Source organism: Emys orbicularis, chromosome 10 (genome assembly GCF_028017835.1).
Source record: "Emys orbicularis isolate rEmyOrb1 chromosome 10, rEmyOrb1.hap1, whole genome shotgun sequence".
Classification (NCBI taxonomy): domain Eukaryota; kingdom Metazoa; phylum Chordata; order Testudines; family Emydidae; genus Emys; species Emys orbicularis.
In genome coordinates, this window is record NC_088692.1 from 86,719,001 (window position 1) to 86,725,000 (window position 6,000).

General features: G+C 37.0%; 1 protein-coding gene across 1 annotated transcript in view; it reads left to right on the forward strand.

Moving 5' to 3' along the window:
• Positions 1–6,000, forward strand: part of MAP2K5 (mitogen-activated protein kinase kinase 5) — a 196,475-nt gene that overhangs the window by 132,042 nt on the left and 58,433 nt on the right. The gene's annotated exons all lie outside the window — the stretch shown is intronic.

Consider the following 6,000-nt stretch of genomic DNA (forward strand, 5'->3'; position numbering starts at 1 on the left):
TCTTAAACATGGGAGACCAGACGTGCACACAGTATTCCAGATGAGGTCTCACCAGTGCCTTGTATAATGGTACTAACACTTCCCTGTCTCTGCATCCTAGGATTGCATTAGCCTTTTTCACAGCTGCATCCCATTCATAGTCAACCTGTGATCAACCAGTACACCCAGGACTTTCTCCTCTGTCGCTTCCAACTGATACATCCACAGCTTACAGCAAAAATTCTTGTTGTTAGTCCCTAAATGCACGACTTTGCACTATTAAATTTCATCCCATTTCTGTTACTCCAGTTTACAAAGTCATCCAAGCCTTCTTGTATGATATTCCAGTCCTCCTCCATATTGGCAATACCTTCCAACTTTGTGTCATCCGCAAATTTTATTAGCGCACACTCACTTTTTGTGCTAAGGTCAGTAATAAAAATGTTAAAGAATATTGGTGCCAAGACCAATCCCTGAGGGACTCCACTAGTAACCTCCCTCCAGCCTGACAGTTCACCTTTCAGTCTGACCCATTGTAGTCTCCCCTTTAACCACTTCCTTATTCACCTTTCAATTCTCATATTAATCCCCATCTTCTCTGATTTAACTAATAACTGTATCAAATGCCTTACTGACATCCAGGTAGATTAGATCTACTGCATTTCCTTTGTCTAAAAATCAGTTATCTTCTCAAAGAAGGAGATCACGTTGGTCTGGCACAATCTACTTTTGTAAAACCATGGTGTATTTTATCCCAGTTACCGTTCACCTCTATGTCCTTAACTACTTTTCTCTTCTAAAATGTGTTCCAAGACCTTGCATACAATTGAGGTCAAATTAATAGACCTGTAGTTTCCTGGATCACTTTTTTCCCCTTTCTTAAAAATAAGAACTATATTAGCAGTTCTCCAGTCATAGGGTATGACCCCCAGTTTACAGAGTCATTAAAAATCCTTGCAAAGGGACGTGTGCCAGAAATGTTCATGTACCATAGTTCCCCATGACATCTCCCAGTTCTGGGGTGGGGGCTGGGAAGCAGCCTGTCCCTGCCTCAATAGCAATGGGAGACGGGAAATTCTTTCTCTCTGCCTCTACAATAAGTGGCAGGTTTACTAGTGCACCCCATAGTATGTAGCTCATAGTTAGCCTTGCTCCTGCCATTTAGTCTAGCAGGTGGCTGGAAATGGAGAAAGGAGGTCCCCCTGTCCCCTCCCAGTTGCTTACTTGCAGGCAATCGCTGTGCCTAGTGGAGCCCTCCAGAGGAGTGAAGATGGGTGACTGGCTATGAAGCACCTCTTCAAAAGACCCTGACATTTACTCAGTTTCACTGAACTTTCATGGACATGAGCTGATATTAAACAATAATTAGCAAGTCCCCTCCTATGTTGTGCCTATTCTGCATGAACTGTTCACTCTACCCTGTGTTATACCCATTACACATGTGCTGTGACAGATTTAATCTGTGTGTATGTAATATAATACTCTTATAACAGTGTGTGCACACCATTCTACTAAAACCACCATCTTTCACATAAGAAAGATCCTCCTAATTTGTGACCATTAAAAATCCCATAGTTCCTTTTCACAAAAGCAGTGGTGTTCATTCTAGTGTCTGGTTGTATTCCAACATGGATAGTCACTGCTGACTCCTAAATTCCTTCTGCAATTTCAACTATATTTGTTTTCCCCCCCACGTCCTATTCTAGACTAGTGGATTTTGTTACTGTACTCTAGTAAATAGATTCCTCTGTGAGATGGCTGCAGTCCAGTGGTGAATGAAATAATCCCTATGTCTAATTTATAGATGTTTGCACAGCTCTGGGAAAACAAGAACTATATAACTCTAAAACTGTATTTAATATTAAAGGTTATTAGGAGCAATCTTTTTGTTTTCAAGGCTTTTCAGAACAATTCTTTCAATCGAGCTCTCCGTATTCTGTCCTCCGTTCCCTGGCTTCGAGGTTGGAGTTTGTAAATTGCAGAATTAATGACAGGAGATGGGGATTTTCAGAAGTGCCTAATGTGACTTAAGAGCACAAATCCTATTGACTTTCAATACTTTTCAAAATTCCACCTAGGCATTTTTCTGAGAAGTCCTGCAGACCCCCTGAATTGGGGTTAAGAATAACTAGCAAGACTGATGAAGAAGAGAAAAAAGAAACATAGTAGAAATTGAGTGCAGAAAGAAAGCTCCTTTTTCCATATATATTGAGGCAGAGAGAGTGTGTCATTTGTCAATATGGAGACAATGTTTGTTGTTGCTTCTGGTCCAAAAAGTTTAGTCTTAAAGAAAATAGCAAACCTCTCTAAAGTTTAAAAACAAGCCAAGTGCACTGTTAGAATCCAGATCTGCAATAATTATGAATATAAATGTCATACTTATGTAACTGTCTGATTTGTTAGTATATACCTTTATCTATTTAAAAAACCCACTGGCTTAAAAAGCAGTATATATGTGAAGAGTAAATTTGTTAACTGATATGGGAAGCTCTGACCTAGGTCACTCACAAATCTCTCAAACAAGAGCTGCAGGGCAAGTACTAATTCCAGAGAGTAAAAGAGAAAATGAAAGCGATAGCCAGTGACTTCTCCAAGTTATACAGGGTGGATTCATTTGAGTTTTCTGATTGTGCTTGTGAATATAATGTGAAAGGGACGGGTAGAGGTCCTCTCAGCCACTTCCCGTCAACAGTATCTCCATGGCGACAGATATATAACCTGATGGTCTGTCAAAAGTTGCTTTTTGTAACCAGAGGCATTGATTAAATAGTAGATGAGGCATGAGGAAAACTTTTGCATTTGTAACCAGTCTAAAAAATGACATTTGGAGAATGCCATTTCTAGAGTAGCTTATCCAACTACCAGTGACTTTTTCCATAAACTGAGGAACATACTGTGGATGTATTTTATTTTAGGTAAATTTAGTGTCATAGGTCTCTCTCTTCCTTTCATTATTAACTGTCATGTAACAAATGCTGCTTAAGGATAATAAAGAAAATATAATTTCAAAAATATCCAAGATCTGTTAAGAATTCTGCAAATTCACAGAAGACCAGATATAAAGGAAATACACCTCTACCCCAATATAATGCTGTCCTTGGGAGCCAAAAAATCTTACCGCGTTATAGGTGAAACCGCGTTATATCGAACTTGCTTTGATCCGCTGGAGTGCGCAGCCCCCCCCCCCCCCCCCCCCCCCGGAGCACTGCTTTACCGCGTTATATCCGAATTTGTGTTATATCGGGTCGCGTTATATCGGGGTAGAGGTGTACTTATAAAACCTTGTGACCTACAGGGTCTCGCAGTGACGATGATGTGAGCAGGTCATGCATCTGCATTTAAATACACATACCTCTTCTCAGCTCACCGTGAAAGCATATTACTGGCAAAAGGTTTAAACTCTCAGATGAAAATGATCAGATAATTCAGGAATCTAAACATAATACTGTTTTAATCTACCTAATTTATTTGTCTGCTTGCCTTTATCAGGGTTTTCAATAGCATCCATCACCAGAATATGTGTTTCTATATCATGACGAGCAAAACGTAAAGTAGCTGCAATTAGAATCCTGTTTGTGGTCTCAGGATATTCAATTTACCCTTAAAATGGTCACTTAATAAGCAAATTGTTCAAGTTTTCATTCAAATAGTTATAAATAACATGCTGTATATGCTGAGATGCAGCCTCTGTCAGGATTAATGTGTCCCCAAAACTTTTGTCTCACAGTAGTGCATGAAAAACAGAATGTTAGGCCAAAAAAGGGAAAACAAAAAGAGAAAACATTGTATGTTGAGTACTTTTAAAACTGTTTTTAATGTGCTATAAAACTGGATGCTTCACTTTTCATGAACTGTGTGCAAAAGTAGAGGCATTGACTGTAAAGTTGCCTTTGGTTAGGTTTGTTTTATAGTTGCAGAGACTATGCAATAATGTGATCTTGGAAAAGGTAAACAAGATAGTTTTAACAGTGAAAAATATGCCTAATATAAATACAGCTAAGTGCATCTCTGTTCAGAACTTGAAAAATATGACTGTACCGTTACATTTTCTAGTGGTGTTAACAGAGGCACACAGTGCAGCCTTACAAGCAATATATCTGAGGCAGAGAAAATAGGTAATACATCTAACTCAGGAGTCTCTGTGGCATTCACATAGAGAAAAGCACAGTAGCTTTATTTAATTGAGAAAATGAATCAATTACAATGATGTTGCATCATCAAATGCTAGTGAAATAGCAAATATGTCATTACGTTGGGTAACAGTGTTAAAAAGTAATTGAGTGTCTTAAGTGTTTTGAATCAATTCCAGGTACTGGCACAGCTATCTTAATGCAAAATTTATGAAGATGATCTCAAATAATATGTTGCTATCAAAACTGCGTAATAAAATCTGGTAACAATGTGCTGTATCTCTCTCTTAGAAACTGGGCCTGCTACCGTAGTATACAGTTAAAACATCTTTAAAAGAATTCTGTAATGTTCCTATTTGTGTTTCCCTGTTGCTTTCATAGAAGCATTAAAAGCATTTTTTAGAAATGTTTTTAAATCCCATTCTGAGATCAGGTGTGATCATTTCTGTGTTGAATTTAAAAAACGTTGATTATGATCTTGTTTTAGTTTGCTCTTTTTTGACATGGATTTTCCCAGTGCATACATACATGAGACTTCCACTCTGCATGTTTTGATGGGAAACTAAACCCTCTATTCATTTGCACTAAAACATTTTATAAGGCAACTGAGAAGTATCCTACATCTAATAAGCTGAATCGGCCTAATTTTGTCTTTTAACATCCAATAGCCACGTATGAAAGGACCTTCTTTTTATGTTCATTAAATATTTTGCTTCTGTGAGCAATAATATAAATTGACCAGTTTGATTTGCTGAAGTAAAATAGATTCAAATCGCTCATTAAAAATATAAATAGATGCTTCTACCTATTTATATTTTCCATTTTTTCTAAATGCATAGAACTGTATCTGGATACAGCAATACCTGCTACCTTCTCGGTATTTGTTTTCAGCCTCCTTTCTCTCTTTTATATTGCATTTTACTACTTGTAAAGTATTACTAGAGGATCACGCCTCTGGCTGGATACAGGGGGGAGAGCTTCCAAAGCTGATGGCAGCACTACAACATTTGTCATTGTGGCACTATGCAACTGAGAATATTAAATGGAAGGGGCAAACCAAGCAAACTGTGTTGGAGCCTAAGACAACATTTTCACTAAATAGTGCCTTGTAAAATAGGCAGCTCTTTGCCATTTGCTTTGTGATTACAAAAGGATCCATATAATTTTTACCTGTTTGTGAAAAACTGTAATTAATCGATACATGCACTGGGGGTGTTGTGGACTAACAGACCAAATACAATACTTGGGTTCTTAAGGATTTCATTCCAGATTGTGTGTGTTATTAACCTGGACTATATCTTGCTTGTATTTTGTATTTAGCTGTTTGTATTACAAACTGTTTTGATTAATTATAATTTTTAATACTTTTGGTAATAAGATGTTTGTTAATGTGGCCTAACATTTTTCATAGCTTTTTGTAAGAAATTGACTATTGTTTTGCTCTGCAGTAGTAAATAAACCACCAATCAAAATGCTGATTTGAAATTTAGAAAAGATGGGACACATTGGTTAAGAATCTTTCCTTCGTAATTTAAAAACAATACAAAGTTCTCCAAACTCTCCAGGCTTACAGATGGCTTCATTCTACTTATAGTCAAAGTAGAACTGTTTTGAAACACATAAGAAACTTAGATAAAAGTGGAGTATTGAAGTCTTTCCTGAGTAGAGGCAGATACTTCAACCACATAATTAAAGTTTTCTTCACAAAAAAGGGATTGTGAGCAGACACTGGCAGTAATCCAAAATTCTAATTTCTGACTATGATTTAATTTCAATTTTAAATAAATCGGTTTTTAATTTAAAAAGAGTAAGCTTCATAACATTAGCAATGATTGCAACATTAAGCCCAGTGTTCACAATCTAGCAATATAAAACATTATTTATATCTGAA